This window comes from Triticum dicoccoides, chromosome 3B, assembly GCF_002162155.2.
Source record: "Triticum dicoccoides isolate Atlit2015 ecotype Zavitan chromosome 3B, WEW_v2.0, whole genome shotgun sequence".
Taxonomy (NCBI): Eukaryota; Viridiplantae; Streptophyta; class Magnoliopsida; order Poales; family Poaceae; genus Triticum; species Triticum dicoccoides.
The window spans coordinates 75,676,140-75,693,429 of NC_041385.1; the positions used below are offsets into that span (position 1 = coordinate 75,676,140).

Consider the following 17,290-nt stretch of genomic DNA (forward strand, 5'->3'; position numbering starts at 1 on the left):
GGTACGTGGATATATATAGGAGTAAGAAGTAGGTCGGTTGAGCCATGAGGGGCCCACGAGGGTGGGGGTGCGCCCACCCCCTTAGGGCGCACTGGGCACCCTCATGGTCGCCTCGTTTGCTGCTTGACATCCACTCCAAGTCTCCTGGATTGTGTTTGTTCCGAAAAGATCGCTCCCGAAGGTTTCATTCCGTTTGGACTCCGTTTGATATTCCTTTTCTTCGAAACACTGAAATAAGCAAAAAAACAGCAATTCGGGTTGGGCCTCCGGTTAGTAGGTTAGTCCCAAAAATGATATAAAAGTGTAAAGTAAAGCCCATAAACATCCAAAACGGGTAATATAATAGCATGGAACAATCAAAAATTATAGATACGTTGGAGATGTATCAACGTCCACTCCAAGTCTTCTAGATTGCGTTTGTTCCAAAAAGATCGCTCCCGGAAGTTTCATTCCATTTGGACTTCGTTTGATATTCCTTTTCTTCGAAACACTGAAATAGGCAAAAAAACAGCAATTTGGGTTGGGCCTCCTGGTTAATATGTTAGTCCCAAAAATTATATAAAAGTGTATAGTAAAGCCCATAAACATCCAAAATGGGTAATATAATAGCATGGAACAATAAAAAATTATAGATACGTTGGAGACGTATCAGGTGGGCTAAAACTTGAGTCCCGACCCAATTTTGTGTCCGGAGCTTGCAAAATCTCCGAGGTCACCAGTTCGGGTCCGGGAAGATCCAAGCGCTCCCCGGACCCTATGTATGACTCTAAGTTTGGGGGATGCGAAATCCCATCCAAGGGAAGGGTATCCGGCTCAAGGGGTTCGGAGACCCGAACGTATCTGGTTTTTAATATAGGGGAAGAAGTGTTATCGGCTCGTTCCTCGACGACCTCTACCAGGTGGATGATCTGCAAGAGATTGATTTCCCTCTGGTCAGGTTTAATCCCGATCCGAGCATTGTCCGTTGAAACCCCCGGGGCAGTGATGCGATCTAGCAGCTCGTTTAAGGATGAGACGTTCACCGGATCCATCTTCTCGGAGTAGTCAAGACCGATGTGGGGGTGGTGTTTCGCAATTGTGGGGGACGCTGTCGGCTTAATGGCCATGCGGGCACCCATGTGGGCCGATGCTTAAATTTGGATGTAACTTTTCAAGTAGATGATTTTTCATATAAAAAAGTTTTTCATTCGAGTTAGTATGCAAAAGTTATGCCCATCTTTACAAATTCTCGAGAGATTCTGCAAATAAAGTCGAAATTCATATTTGCAAATTTTCCCAACAACTAGACCACATATCACATGGGAAACTTATTTTCTTTTATTTTTTTGACATTTTCATCATTTTCTTTTTTTTAAACTGAAAAGGCGATCCACGGGGGGGAGGGGGGTAGAGTTTGAAAATGGGACCTTTAGTAGTAGCGCGGGTTTTTACCCCTCGCTACTACTATGGCACCACTTAGTAGTAGCGAGGGCTAAAAACCAGCGCTACTGCTATCAACTTAGTAGTAGCGCGGGTTTTTACCCCGCGCTACTACTATGGCAAAACCTCGCTACTACTAAGTTGATAGCAGTAGCGCAGGTTTTTAACCCTCGCTACTAGTAAGATTCTGTGTATAGGCTTTTTCCTAGTAGTGACAAGCCAAGCAATTGTTTCATAGTTTTGGTGTTCTCAAAACTTTTTCAACTTTCACGCAATACATGAGCATGATCCATGGATATAGCACTATAGGTGGAATAGAATATGGTGATTGTGGAGAAGACGAAAAGAAGGACATAGTATCACATCAACTAGGATGAGCTATGGAGACGCCCATCAATTGATATCGATGCAAGTGAGTAGGGATTGCCATGCAACGGATGCACTACAGCTAGTGTATGAAAGCTCAAAAAGATACTAAGTGGGTGTGCGTCCAACTTGCTTGCTCATGAAGACCTAGGGAACTTTGAGGAAGCCCATCATTGGAATATACAAGCCAAGTTATATAATGAAAAATTCCCACTAGTATATGAAAGTGACAAAATAGGAGACTCTCTGTCATGAAGAACATGGTGCTACTTTGAAGCACAAGTGTGGAAAATGATAGTAACATTCTCCCTTCTCTCTTTCTCTTTTCTTTTTTCTCTCTTTTTTGTTTGGGATTCTTTGGCCTTTTTTATTTGGGCTTCTTTCCTCTTTTATTTTTTTTGAAGTCCGGAGACTCATCCCAACTTGTGAGGGAATCATAACTTCCATCATCCTTTCCTCACATGGGACAATGTTCTAATAATGATCATCATCACATTTTTATTTACTTACAACCAGTGTTGAGGATATCACTTATCGTTATTGTCTCGATCAGCTATGGATTAGAGTTACTTCGAAATCGGCCGATTAATCGATTTTATTGGTCGACTATTAATCGGATATGTTTTTGCAAATCTCAGTTTCCCAACACTAAAATACGTTATATTCAACACCAAAATAATATTTGACAGAAGTGTTACCTTGATTTCTAGCCTTTGTATCCTCGTATAATGACAAACAAAATAGGACGATAGTACATATTCCGTAACAAGGTCCACAAAACATAAATAAACATTTTTTTTGCAAACATAGTGCTATGAATATGTCTGATTTATCGGTAGATTCCGAATAAATCGCTTGTCTGAATGATAAATCGGTCCAAAAGATAAATGGAAAAGATAAGGCATAATCTTATAGGTCACCCCCGATTAGCGATTAATCAAAAGATTAATCGGTGAATCGAAAGATTTCTTGAACAATGCTTACAACTCAAGAATTACAACTCGATGCTAGAACAAAAATATGACTCTACGTGAATGCCTCATGCATATGAGAACAATATGACAATGATGGTGTGTGTCATAATAAATGGAATGGTGGAAGTTGCATGGCAATATATCTCAGAATGGCTATGGAAATGCCATAATAAGTAGGTAAGGTGGTTGTTTTGAGGAAGGTATATAATGGGTGTAATGCACCGGCGAAAGTTGTGCGGTACTAGAGAGGCTAGCAATGGTGGAAGGGTGTGAGTGCGTATAATCCATGGACTCAACATTAGTCATAAAGAACTGACATACTTATTGGAAAAGTCTGTTAGCCATCGAAAAAATTACTACATGCATGCTCCTATGGGATAGATTGGTAGGAAAAGACCATCGCTCGTCCCCGATAGCCACTCATAAGGAAGACAATAAAAAAAATCATGCTCCGACTCCATCACATAACGGTTCACCATACGTGCATGCTACGGGAATCAGAAACTTTAACACAAGTATTTCTACCAATCCACAATTACTTACTAGCCTGACTCTAATATCACCATCTTTATATCTCAAAACAAATGCAAGGAATCAAACTTCTCATATATTTGATGCTCTTTATATGAAAGCTTTTATTATATCCTCTTGGATGCCCATCGTATTAGGACTAAATTTATAATCTAAGAAAATTACCATGTTGTCCAAAGACTCTCAAAATAATATAAGTTAAGCATGAGAGTTCATCAATTTCTATAAAATGAAACCACCGTCGTGCTCTAAAAAGATATAAGTGAAGCACTAGAGCAAACTGCCTAGCTCAAAAGATATAAGTGAAGCACATAGAGTATTCTAATAAATTCACGATTAATGTGTGTCCCTCTCAAAAGGTGTGTACATCAAGGATGATTGTGGCAAACTTAAAAAGCAAAGACTCATATCATACAAGATGCTCCAAGCAAAAAAACATATCATGTGGTGAATAAAAATATAGCCTCAAGTAAATTTACCGATGGATTGAAGATGAAAGAGGGGATGCCTTTTGGTGCATCCCCAAGCTTAGATGCTTGGTTGTCCTTGAATATTACCTTGGGGTGCCTTGGGCATCACCAAGCCTAGGCTCTTGCCACTCCTTATTCCATTGTCCATCAAATCTTTACCCAAAACTTGAACACTTCACAACACAAAACTCAACAGAAAACTCGTAAGCTCCGTTAGCATAATAAAATAAATCACCACTTTTGGTACTGTTGTGAACTCATTATACAATTATAATGGTGTTATATCTACTATTCAAACTTCTCCATGGTTCATAGCCCTCGATACTACCCATAGATTCATCAAAATAAGCAAACAACACATAGAAAACACAATCTGGCAAAAACAGAATAGTCCATAGAAATATGGTAACTTAGTATACTTTTGTAACTCTAAAAATTCTGAACAATTAGGAAAACATGGGAAATGTGTATATAAATCTTGTGTAAAAAATTCAGATCAAAAGCACGCTTTTGTGAATTATCAAAATTCCAACAATGAGCGCAAAAGTTTCTATTTTCAGCAAAATCGAATCAACTATCACCATAGATCATCCCAAAGGTCTTACTTCGATCAAACACTAATTAACACACTAAAACACAATTACTACCTAAGTAATAATGTGTATTTAAAAAACATATATAAAAGAAAAATATTGGGTTGTCTCCCAACAAGCGCTCTCCTTTAAAGCCTTTTAGCTAGGCATTGATAATTTAATGATGCTCACATGAAAGATAGCAATTGAAACACGAAGAGAGCATCATGAAACATGTGACAAGCACATTTAAGTCTAACATACTTCCTAGGCATAGGCATTTTATAGGTAAAAGATTTATCAAGAAAAACAAAAACTACCATATGCAAGGAAGAAGAAAGAAACAATAGCAATCTCAACATAATGAGAGGTAATTTAGTAACATGAAAATTTATACAACCATATTTTCATCCGCCATAATAATTACATGTGGGATCATATTCAAATTCAACAATATAGCTATCATATAAAGTTTTCTCTTCATGATCCACATGCATAAAAGTTTTATAATCTTCCAAGATAGTGGGATTAACATCAACTAAAGTCATGACCTCTTCAAACTCACTTTCAATTTTATCGCAAACATATTCATCATGAGGCTTAAATAAATTTTCAATATCATAAGAAACATTATCACCCCAATCATGACCATTGCAATAAGTAGTGGTCACGGCAAAATTAGCATCCCCAAGCTTAGGGTTTTGGATATTATTAGCACAATTGACATTAGAATTTAAAATAACATCATTGCAATTATGCTTTGCATTCAAGGAGTTATCGTGAATCACTTTATAATTTTCTTCTTTTAACACTTCATCACAATTTTCAGATTCACAAATTTCAAGCAAAACTTCATAAAGATAATCTATTGCACTCAACTCACTATCAATTGGTTCATCATAATTGGATCATTTTAAAAATATTAGCAATTGGATGAGGATCCATAAACTTTTTGCTTTCGGACTTGGAATAAATACACAATTATGGCAAGCAAACAAGCAAACAAACCAAGTAAGACATATGGGCAAACCAAAAGAAGAACGGAAGAAGGGCGAATAAAAAGGCAAATATTTTTATATTTTTTTGAAAGCGTTTTAGAAGCGGGGGAGAGGAAAATGAGAGGCAAATGGCAAATAATGTATTGCAAGAGATGAGAGCTTATGATGGGTACTTGGTAGGCTTGATGTAGAACCTCCCGGGCAACGGCGCCAGAAATTCGTCCTGCTACTTCTTGAGCTTGTGTTGGTTGAGGAAAGGGGGATGCAGCAAAGTAGATAAGTATTTCCCTCAGTATGGGAACCAAGGTATAAATCCAGTAGGAGGTACAAGAAAGTCTCTAATCTATGCACATGCACAAACTATCAAACACTTGCACCCAATGTGATAAAGGGGTTGTCAATCATTTCACAGTCACTTGCAAGGATGAGATCTCATAGAGGTAGATATAAAAGATTACTAAAACGTGAAATAAAGTAAACACAAATAAATTGTAGCTAGGTATTTTTGGGATTTTGGTTTTGTAGATCTAAAAATATATGAAAATAGACCTAGGGGCCATAGGTTTCACTAGAGGCTTCTCTCTTGGAAGAAAACATACGATGGGTAAACAAATTAATGTTGCATAATTGATAGAAAAGAGAATAATTATAACGATATCCAAGGAAATAATCATGAATATAGGCATCATGTCCGTGACAAGTAGACCGACTCCTACCTGCATCTACTACTATTACTCCACACATCGTTCGCTATCCAGCATGCATCTAGAGTATTAATTTCATAAGAACGGAGTAACGCCTTAAGCAAGATGACATGTAGAGGGATAAACTCAAGCAATATGATGTAAACCCCATTTTTTACCCTTAATAGCAATAATACAATACGTGCCTTGCTACCCCTACTATGTCACTGGGTGAGGACAGCGCAAGATTGAAGCCATCAGAAAGCACCACTCCAATGGCAAGATAGATCAATCTAGTTGGCCAAACCAAATCAATAGATCGGAGATAAATACAAAGTTATTTTAATCACGCATAAAAGAGTTCAGAGAAGACTCAAATAATACTCATAGATAATCTGATCATAAACTCACAATTCATCGTATCTCAACAAACACACGACAAAAGAAGATTATATCGGATAGAACTCCAAGAACATCGAGGAGAACATTGTATTGAAGATCAAAGAGAGAGAATAAGCCATCTAGCTACTAGCTATGGACCCGTAGGTCTGTGGTAAACTACTCACACATCATCTACAGGGCAGCAAGGTTGATGTTTATGCCCTCCATGATCGAATCCCCCTCCGGCAGATCGCCGTAAAAGGCCTCAAGATGGGATCTCGTGAGAAGAAAAGCTTGCGGCGGTGGAAAAGTATTTTGGTGGATGCCTCTTGTGGTTCTGGAATATTTTAGGATTTATAGAGGCGAAGTTAGGGTTGGGGGACTCCCGAGTGGGCCACAAGCCAGGGAGGTGCCCCCCCCCTAGGGCGTGCCCTGAGAGCTTGTGGTGCCCTCGGGACTCTTCTGGCCCTCTCCCCAAGTCTTCTGGGTGTCTTCTGGTCCAAGAAAAATCATTGCGAAAGTTTTATTCTGTTTGATATTCCTTTCTGAAAAAGTCAAAAACAAGGGAAAAAACAACAGCTGGCACTCGACAATAGGTTAATATGTTCATCCCAAAAATGATATAAAATAGTATGGTAATGCATATAAAACATCCAAGATAGATAATATAATAGAATGGAACAATCAAAAATTATAGATACGTTGGAGACGTATCAGCGGTCACCACCGATGTGAAGGAACTTTTACGTTCGGGGATCATGCCGGAGGGGGTGAACAACACCTCCATTGTTCTCATTCCCAAATTTTACAACCCTGAATAACACACAGAATTCCGGCCTATCAGTTTGTGTGATGTCATCTACAAGGTAGTGTCCAAGTGTTTGGTAAATCGTTTGCGGCCTATTCTGGATGAGATTATATCGCCTGAGAAGAGTGCTTTCGTCCCTGGATGGATGATCACATATAATGTGTTGTTTGCTTTTGAGTGCTTTCACTTCATTCAACAGGAAAATGACTCGAATAAGAGTTTTTGTGCTTATAAGCTTGACTTATCTAAAGCATATGACAGGGTGGCTGGATCTACTTGGAGCAAATGATAGAAAAGATGGGTTTCACTCACTGTTGGGTGGACTGGATTATGGCATACCTCACCTTGGTGAGATACACCGTTAAATTTAATGGAACCCTCTTGGATTTGTTTGCACCGTCGCGCGGGCTCTGGCAAGGTGATCCAATTTCATCGTTCTTGTTTTTATTTGGTCCATGGTCTCTCTGCTTTATTGAAAGATGGTGAGGAAAAGGGTGATTATGCACCCCTGAAGATTTTCCATAGAGACCCATGTATGCCTGCTATTTGTTGATGATACACTGTGTTCTTTGAAGCGGCAGAGGAACAAGCAGAAAAGGTACATGTAGTGCTCAACAAGTACGAGAGGGCTACTGGACAGTCTATCAACCCGGCTAAGTGTAGCGCATTATTTTGCAAGTCATGTACCATGGAAAACCAGGAGAAAGTCCGTGGGTACTAAAAGTAAATTTGTGACCTTTGGGGAAAAGTATTTGGGGCTGCCTATTCCAGAGGGCCATGTGTCACGTGGTAAATTTTAGAATTTGCACTCGAGGCTTATGAAAAGAATCATTGCTTGGGGTGACACCCTCTTTCTTGCAGGCAAGGAAACTATGATTAAGGTTGTTGCACATGCTATTCCTACTTATAGTATGGGCATCTTTAAACTTCCAATGTCAGTATGTGATGACCTGAATAGGATGGTGCAAAATTTCTAGTGGAGTTCCTCAGAAGGCAAGCAGAACACGCATTTTATGGCTTGGCCAAAAAAATTGGCACATAAAATGAAGGGTGGCATGGGCTTCAAGGATTTCCGTATCTTCAACCAAGCCCTTCTCGCAAGGAAGGCATGGCATTTGCTAATTAACCCTACTGCTTGTGTGCGTAGGTGTTAATGGCTCGATATTATCTAGAGGGGCACCTTGATGATACCATCTTTTCGGGGAATGCCTCCCCTACTTGTCAGGCCATCTAGTACGGACTCGAGCCCCTGAAGAAGGGCATCATGTGGCATGTCGGTGACGACCGAAGTATCATATTTGGCATGATCATTAGCTCCCTACTGATCCTCCATGCCAACCCATCACATAGCAAGGAATGTGTCGACTCGGGAGAGTTTCAAAGCTCCTGGATAAGTCCGAGGAATGGCGCATGGATCTTCTTTGACACCACTTCCTCATCGCAGGCATCGACTACATCACCAACATTCGCACATCGCCGCCCGTCACTAACGATACCATCGCATGGGCGCTAGAGAGGAACGATATCTTCACCATTCGGTTCGCCTACCGCTTAGCCATGGATGAGCGTAATCTTCCATAGGCAACCGCCACGAGCAAGACACCAAATGGTTGTCAGGCCATCTGGAAGATCATATGGGGGTGCCCTGCTCCCCCGAAGGTACGAGTTTTTGCATAGAGACTGGTGACAAATTTGCTTGATACTTGGGCAAATAAATTTTCCCGCAATTGATAAACTAATGATATTCTCCCCCTCTATGATGTGGAGTGCGAGGATGGTCTCCACACGATGTGCAGATTCCCATGAACGAAGGAATTATAGAGAGCCATGGCGTAGGATTGGCCACTCCCAGATGTGGATGAGGTGCGCAACATGGGCTGGAATGGCTCCTTGGTATGCTTAATCAGTTGTCGGAGCTCAATCACATGGTTCTGTTGGTGGTCTTATGGCGTACATGGCACGTCCAAAACAAAATTACCCATGATAAACTTCCACCGCTTACTGAAGCTTCCCACCACTTTCTTCAGAGTTACATAAATTCATTGTTGTGCCTATAGCGATTTCCACACCATGACCAGGCTAAAGGAAAAAGTGGTGTTGTACCCTGACTGTGTATGTCCATCTCCTAATCCCGACCAGTGGCCCGCCGGGAATGATTGCATGAAGCTCAAGTGGAGCAAGCCGGTTGTTGGTTGGGCCAAGCTCAATACTAACGGCGGTTATGTCTAGCAACAACACAACCGGCTGTGGCATAGTATTACGGGACGCACAAGGTCAGATCATGTACTCGTCTTCCAGGCAATTATTCACATGCGATGAAGCTCTTGAAGCCAAATTGGAGGCGTGGAAGGAAGGCCTAGTTATTGCCCTACACCGCACCAACTGTCCCATACAGTTGGAACTTCACATCGTCGAGGCGGTGATGATGCTACAAGATACATTACCTGATCGTTTGAGGCATATGGTGCTAGTCAGAGAGATCCATGGGATGATGAAGAATGATACGGAGATCTTCGTTAGTAAGATTAGTCGTTCTCAGAGTAAGGTTAGTCACTATCTCGCTACCTATGGGTTATGCACTCCGCGCACTATGGTGTGGTTAGGAGGAAGTACTAGTGAAGTTGTTAATCTTTGTAAGAATGATGCACAACCTTAAGTAATGAAAGATCTCCTTCACCTCGCAAAAAAATAAAATAAAGGAAAAATACATAAATGTATTAAACATAAATACCACTAGTTCACATTCCTTTCCTGTTTTTGGATCATAAACTGTTAGATTTATTAGGAGGAAACAAATAATGTTACGTTCATGATCCAAAAAGGATATGTATTGGTACATGTAAGAGCATCTATAGCCCAACTTGGCAAATCCACCCCCCTATACACTTGTGGGCGCGTCCGCGGACAGCGCCGGGCGGCCTCGCATGTGGGCTTCCTCACATCCACACACCTCAAATGCAGAGTCTCAAATCCATGCAACCCATCTACGTCGATCATACGATACAAATTGTATGAATTCAATAGTTCGAAACAAAGCAAAGCAAATATAGTTCAACAATCTGGACAAGCCAAAATGAAATCAATGTCCGAGCGTGAAGGATGCCTTGCTTTTTGGCCGGATAACTCATCGGACGCCATGCCGCCTGCTCCGAGGCCATCCTTGAGTCCTGCTCCACCTGCATTCGGGCGTGCATGCACCGCCTTCATCCATGCTACATGCTCCACTACTACGGGAGCCGCCCTCGCCGCCTCATACTCCCTACGCTCGTTGATCTCCTTCTTCTTTGCCGCAAGCCACTTCCTTGCATGCTCATCCAAGAGGGTTTCGTCCACCAACATGATCTTTGCATCCTATGCTTCCCGTGCGAGTTGCAACCTCTACTTCTCAAGCTCAATCTCTCCAAATGTCTTGGCCTTCTCGAGCTCCCATTTGATCACTGCCTCTTGCTTCTCCAACTCGAATCTTCTTCCTCTCAATTTCCAGCTTCTTTTCCGCCCTCTTCTAGTCCCAATCCATCCTCTCCTTTTGTGCATCCAACATGATCTTGTACCTCTCCTCTTTCTTGTTCTCCCTCGCCGAAAAATACCCGTCCATGTGGAGAATATTTTTGTAGCCGTAGAGTCATGGGAGGCCCTTGCCTTCTCCCACTTGTTTCCCTTAACTTGTCGGTTCTCCTTTGGCATGGTGGCTCTTCCATTCTTGCAACAATCTTCCTCTTCATCATCCAACCCAATTGATGGTAGGAGCTTCGACCATCATTCCTCTTCTTGCCGGCCTTGAGATCAGCCCCAAGTTGTGTCCACTTTGGCCTGCCATTCAATATGATCTAACAATGTCTAAAAGCAAATGGCTTCTTCTCTATTTTGTGATACAAAGTTGCCACCACCGCCTCTAGCAAACAACATATGTATGAGCACAAAAATGCAAAAAAACCAAGCATACAAAAATGATGAAAAGATGAAATAGCTTACGTGAGTTGCCACTCCCATCCCAACGTACTTGTTCACTTCCCCTTGAATGATCCCCCATCGATGTTGGAGAGACGCCACATTGCGGTTGGTGACGATAGGATGCGGCTCCACATATTCCTTTTGTTCGTGGTTTTCCTTCCAAATCTTCTCCCAATACTTGCTCCCCTTTTGCTCAGTGCTGCATATTGGATCTATTGTTGTGGCTAACCAAGCTTTGATCAACAATATATCCTCTAAAGTTGAGAATGTCGAACCTCTAGCCTTCATTGTCTTTCCCTTCATCTTCTTCTTCTTCTTGCTCAGATTGGGATTGAATTTTGTCCCAACTTCAAATGTAGTGCAAGTTGGATGCCCCAATTTGTACTCCATTCGGGTCGGACCTTGATTATCATTGATCATGTCCATCGGGAACACCTCCTAAGTTATTATGGTTTGCAAGCATTCATCATGTCCAAAATGAACTGGCGGTCTATGCAAAACACTGAAAATGCCATATGCAAAGTTGATCGGACAGGAGCAACAAGAACATACCGACTCTTGTTGTGTCATTCCGTCAAACAGGTCATGGGTAGCCCGGGCGCCGCCGATGCCCGTGCTTATCCGAAAGAGCTTTGGCGAGTGACAAACGTTCGCCGCCGGCATATGTGTGGGCGGAAAGCTCTCCGGCATGCCCCTAACCGGCCATCGGATCCTCCTCTATCCCAACCTGGTCAGACGGCACAATCTGCATCGGCGGGCGGATGGATGATGTCATGGATATGGGACACGGGTATCCTCATGGAGGTAGGTCATGGCCCATCTGGGGAGGTGGCCCAATAGGCCGACTTAAACAATTTTAGTAAGACCCGGACTGCTATTTGGCTTGTAATAGAAGATGAGACTAGTTTCTATCCCACTAGGACTCTACATGTAAGCCGACCCCTTCAACTTATATAAGGAAGGGAAAAGTGCCCGAATAGGGACAAGAGAGAAGAACCTGGAGAATCTCTAAGGCTAGACACAACTAGAGGAGAGTCGGCTCATACGGAGGCTCCCTCCGGAGCATACGGAATAAGACCTAGCCAAAAACAACATGCAGGGCTATTACCGGATGATGATTCTCGGGGCCTGAAGGTGTCTAAATCTTGTCTCATGTGCTAACCCACCTCGACGATCTCTAGACGTACTAATTCCTACAATCATCGTTGGTTGACACCTGCTGGTAAACAACATCAACATTGGCGCCCACCTGGTAATCATCGTCGGTTGATACCCGCTGGTAATCATCATCATTGGTTGATGCCCACTGGTAATCATCGTTGGATGATACCCATGGTGGGCGCCAATGTCAATGTTTTTACCACCTGGGCGAATCGTAAAGCTCGAGGATATAAAAAGAGGTGACCAAGTTGATCGTTTCCATCACCGACTCACTTTCTTAGTTGGAAAAAAATTATGGGGCTACATGGGTAGAATTTATTTGATTTGATGCTTTAATATACACTAGCAAAAGAGGCCGTGCGTTGCAACGGGAGAAACAAATTTCACCCCTTGCGCCCGATCCATGTTACCGCTTCTCTTCTTTGTCACCATTGTTGATGATAGTCACATTGTCCACTACACGATCGACATTCCACATAAGCGTGGAAATAATAAAGAATTGCATGGCCTAGATGCAAAAGTTGGCGAACGATCGCGTTTGAGATCTCAACCACATCTACATAATTTTATTCTCGCTTTTACATTATAGTAGTTTAATACCAGTGTGTGAAGGACAGAAACAAACATCAAATTCAATTTAAAATGATCGGCACCAAAAACCATGTTGATATTTTTTCCTTGAGACTTTTAACCCGGAAAATGCATGGAGTTGAGTTCGAATTATTCTCATTAACTCCCCATTTCGTACGTCCCCTTCTGGCTACCTTTTCCATTTCATTGATCAAGGGCATCACAATGTGATCCCTCTCGTTAAAATATGCAGCATGCATGCCGCTTGGAATAAGCGGTTAGCTATCTCAAAAACAATCAACAACTCAAAAAAAATCAGCCTGCATGTCTCAGGAATGCCCCTTTTTAAATTATTGAGGATATCTTATGAATCTGCTTTTGAGGCAAATGTCATGAATTTGTTACACACATATAGAATGTTTGGCCCTCTGAAATCTGTTTAATAGCAGTCCACCACATATATAGAAGGTATATCATTACCCTCTCTGTCGTTGTTTATTTCTCTCTCCCTTATTTCCTTGGAATCCTCTACGTCAATCAATCTTTCTTATTAATTTTAAATGTCTGTGTAGTTAATTAGCCACTCTTTTCTTTATTAGCCTTTTTTCCCTTTAGTACTTCTGCGTCATTATCCCTCAGATGGTGTACATAAATTGGATAGATTGTACCTAAGAGGGTGATGTGATAGTATTTAATAAAGACACAACCTTATGTTGTACGCATAATGTGAGCTGGCTGAGTTGGTCAGGATTTCTTTTTTGAACTGGAGGTTGCGTGTTCGAATCCTATTGGAATGACTTTTTCTTCTGATGGACAAACATGACAAAGGCCCAATCACCCAGAATAGGTACGAAAGGGCTTTTTTAAAACTTAACAGGCTACGCGCTGATTGTTTATTGGGCCAGAGCGCATTAGTACCACCTCGCATATTAGAAAAATAATCAACGGCGCATAAATAAAAACTCTAAATGAAACGAAACCAAGAATATCACCTTACTTTAATAGTAGGTATAGATATAGAATAGTTGCTATCGCTCGTCTATGGTTGTGAAAAATTTCTTATGGCTTTTCCTGTCAAAAAAATTGATTATCACTCGTTTGTGGCTGAGTGTCAAGCAATGGTTGGAATCTTAGGACAATCAATCCAGAAACATTGATGTAGTCCTGAACGAACTGATTAGCTGTTTATTCATTACAGACTGCCTTAGCAGTGCCCCGCGAATAGAACTAGAATGAGTGTGTTGGCAGAGGAGCCAACGAAGGGTGTGATTAAACCTGACTGGATAATAAATGCGGCCAGGACCATTAAGGTGACTGCTATGTCCGGTCCAGTGGGCTCATCACTGTTTTGACATGTTACACCGAAAATCAAAATACAGTGCCAAATGCAGTGGAGCTCACACATCCCAAGTTTGCTATGCGGTTGTGATTTTAGGAGCAGATGAGCTCGACCACCGTTTTAAGTTTCTGCTAGCTTAGCAGTACTAGTAAAATGTCCGTGCGTTGCTACGGGCTACAAGTGAATCAAACAAATAATTAAGATTGTCTCCAACATTGAAGCTCATATATCCTTCCCATGTCCGAAGGTGTTTTGACATCAAATGGGTGCTCAGCCGGCACCCCAAAATTAAACCAGCTAGACAGTTCAGCCTTCCCCAAATACATACCATATATGAAGGAAAAATATGGTTGTCCGGACTATTCATCATGTTATCTCCAACAAAAAGAGGGCCCAACACAAAAAAAAAATCCACCTCACGACACACCCTTTCCTCTTCTTGTCAGACCATTCCCTTCCTGCTCGATTTTCATCGTAGCGTGACATTTCTTGATGGAGCCCTCTCATTTAAAACCGGATGACGCCCACCTCGCCTTCGCTAGCACCCTCTCTCCTTCATACCGAACTTCTCCATGGACCATCCAGGAGACCCTGCAAAACTGCCCAACTCTCCACCCAGATCCCTTCCTCTATGTTCGTGTTGATCCGCCGCCTCCATCAAGGCGAAGGAGGGCATTGGCCGCCCACGACGCCTCCTAAGCCAAGAAGGCAGATCCAATGTTCCCTTAGCCACTGGACAAACTATGATGTCCGTTGTCACTGTATCCATTATTAACTCTTGAAGCAACCAACAAATGCATGTACCATTCTATGCTAACTAAAACATTGTATGACTTGATGTAAAAAAAGAACCGCTCGCTCAAGCAATTTGCTGCAAAGTCAGCTCTAATGAAATGCAATTTGCCAGATTTTCTAATGTAGGTAAATTATTCCGCTCATAGAACGATAATTGAACAGAACAAACCCCAACCCCAAATCACATCCATCACATAATATAAGTGGGAGGCCCACATGTGTGTACAAAAAAAAATTATAGAACAAGTGAGCATCCCACATAATCTCACGTCAATGACAGGCTTAGCTAAACTTTTGTAAAGAAAAATACTGCTGCTGCTGAATACTTCAAATAACCTACTACTGATGTATCAGATATAACTTTAAAAGGTTAATCTCAGTTTTACAACTTACTGTTGCGTCTAAAAATCAGTTCATCTCAATGCACACATGAAGTATAGTTTGCTTCCTAGTTCTTTCATGTTTATGCCTGATCACACTTTGATGCACAGATCCATCGTGAGCTATAAGAAGGCAATCATCAAGTTAGCAAATGGACCCAAAGTGAATTTATTCACATACTCAAACAACAGAAAATCAGAAACCGTGACTGGAAACGCTTCCTACCAGGCATCTGACAGCAGACGTTTGTCAGACTAATCGCACGCCGTCGATGCTTCTTTCATCTCACGGCCGAGATTGCGTCCGAAATCCTTTGATTAGTTTCCAAAACAGCCTGATTTTCCACCCATAACTACTCCCGCATTAATCTCACCTGCCAAAGCCCACCCGTTCCCATTCCCGTCGCCTGCTCCGGAGCTCACCAATCTCGTCCTCGGCCGCCCCGCCCTTGTTCTCGCCGCCATGAACCAGCCTCCCCAATTCCCATTTTAGACACACCTCGCAAGTGCGTCGTCCCACACGATTGTGGTGGACGGCATTAGCCACGTCGAGCATGACAAGCGAGCTCGCAGTCCATGGTCGTCCCGGTTATCTACACTTGCTTCGGATCCCCCGGCTTCCAGGCCACCGTGGCGGAGCTTCGTCTCAGTTTTCGAACGAATCCATTGTGTATTTGTATAACTCATTCATTATTTTGGCCACACCAGTGTGTATTATTTGACTGAATTAGAGTAATATTTCTGAATTTGGTATGTACATATGTACATGTGCTTCTCAATTTTGGCTGCAATATAAGTGAGAAGCGAGAAGATTTTTGTCGTCTTTTTCCCCTCTTTGTTGTCTATGTTCAAAGTTGGTGAAGGGAGCACACGCTGTTGGTCGCGCGAATCCGCCATACCATCCTCATCCAACCTTTTCATGACTATCCTCGTTATATAGAAAGTATGTCGAGATTGCATCCGTACAATGCTTCCAGCTTTTCATGTTTCATACATACATATAGTACTACTACACTCGGCTGCAAGCAAACAAGCAAGATGCTCAGTGTTTTGTCATCGTGCTGCAAGCAAACAAGCAAGATGCACACTCGGCTGTCAAAGGTCAAGGGTGTCGTACCCTCGATGGTGCCGGCCTCTCTGGTCCTCGCCAACTCTTGTGGCTCGCGATGTCAAAACCCACAGATTTGTGGGACAAAAGAAGGTCATCGAGGCTAGGCCGGACACGATGGATGGAGCAGAGCAGGGAGGGGCTTCGACAGGAATCCTACAAGCTATGTACAAAGCAACTAAACTTCTAGTAAGCCAAAAACGGCGGCCATAACACATGGAGTCATACCTAAAAAACAAATAAAACAATACACATGAAACTGCTTTGAGACAAAAAAAATGACTGGATTATGAAGCATAGTTTGTAGTGTTGGAAGAATGATTTTCAGATGATGAAAGCAAAGCATATTTGTATTTCTTGGAATCACATCCCTAATATGCTTGAAGCATGTGTTATTTGTACTCGTAATAATGGTTATTTTTATAGGAAGAATGTCTTATTTTGGTGGTGCAATCCTCTAGGTAGAAAACAAGTATGCATATAGTTGAGGCATCCAGGAAATCTCTTGCACTCTGAGACCAATAGAATTCATTTCAGTGTACTAATCAATAGTTAAAAATTAGCTAGAGATCATTAGTGTACCAGATAAGTGGAAGTCAAGCTAAATAAAAAAACATGAAAAATTAATAAAAACCATGACTATTCCTAGCAATTGATGATCCTATACAGGAAGATCTAGTGCATATCCCATTAGTTTAACATGAAGCAGTTGCTCACAGTCCAGAACATAGTGGCAAATTTGCACCAAGAACAGGATTGTGGTGCGCTCTCTCTCTCTCTCTCT

General features: G+C 41.8%; 1 protein-coding gene across 1 annotated transcript in view; it reads right to left on the reverse strand.

Annotated features, from left to right (window-relative positions):
• Nucleotides 1-14,436: 14,436 nt before the first annotated feature.
• The window catches only part of LOC119274808, a 5,669-nt gene continuing 2,815 nt past the window's right edge, over nucleotides 14,437-17,290 (reverse strand). Inside the window, exon 7 of the mRNA XM_037555527.1 lies at nucleotides 14,437-14,918. The gene's annotated coding sequence lies outside the window, so the exon portion shown is untranslated. The remainder of the gene's footprint in view (nucleotides 14,919-17,290) is intronic.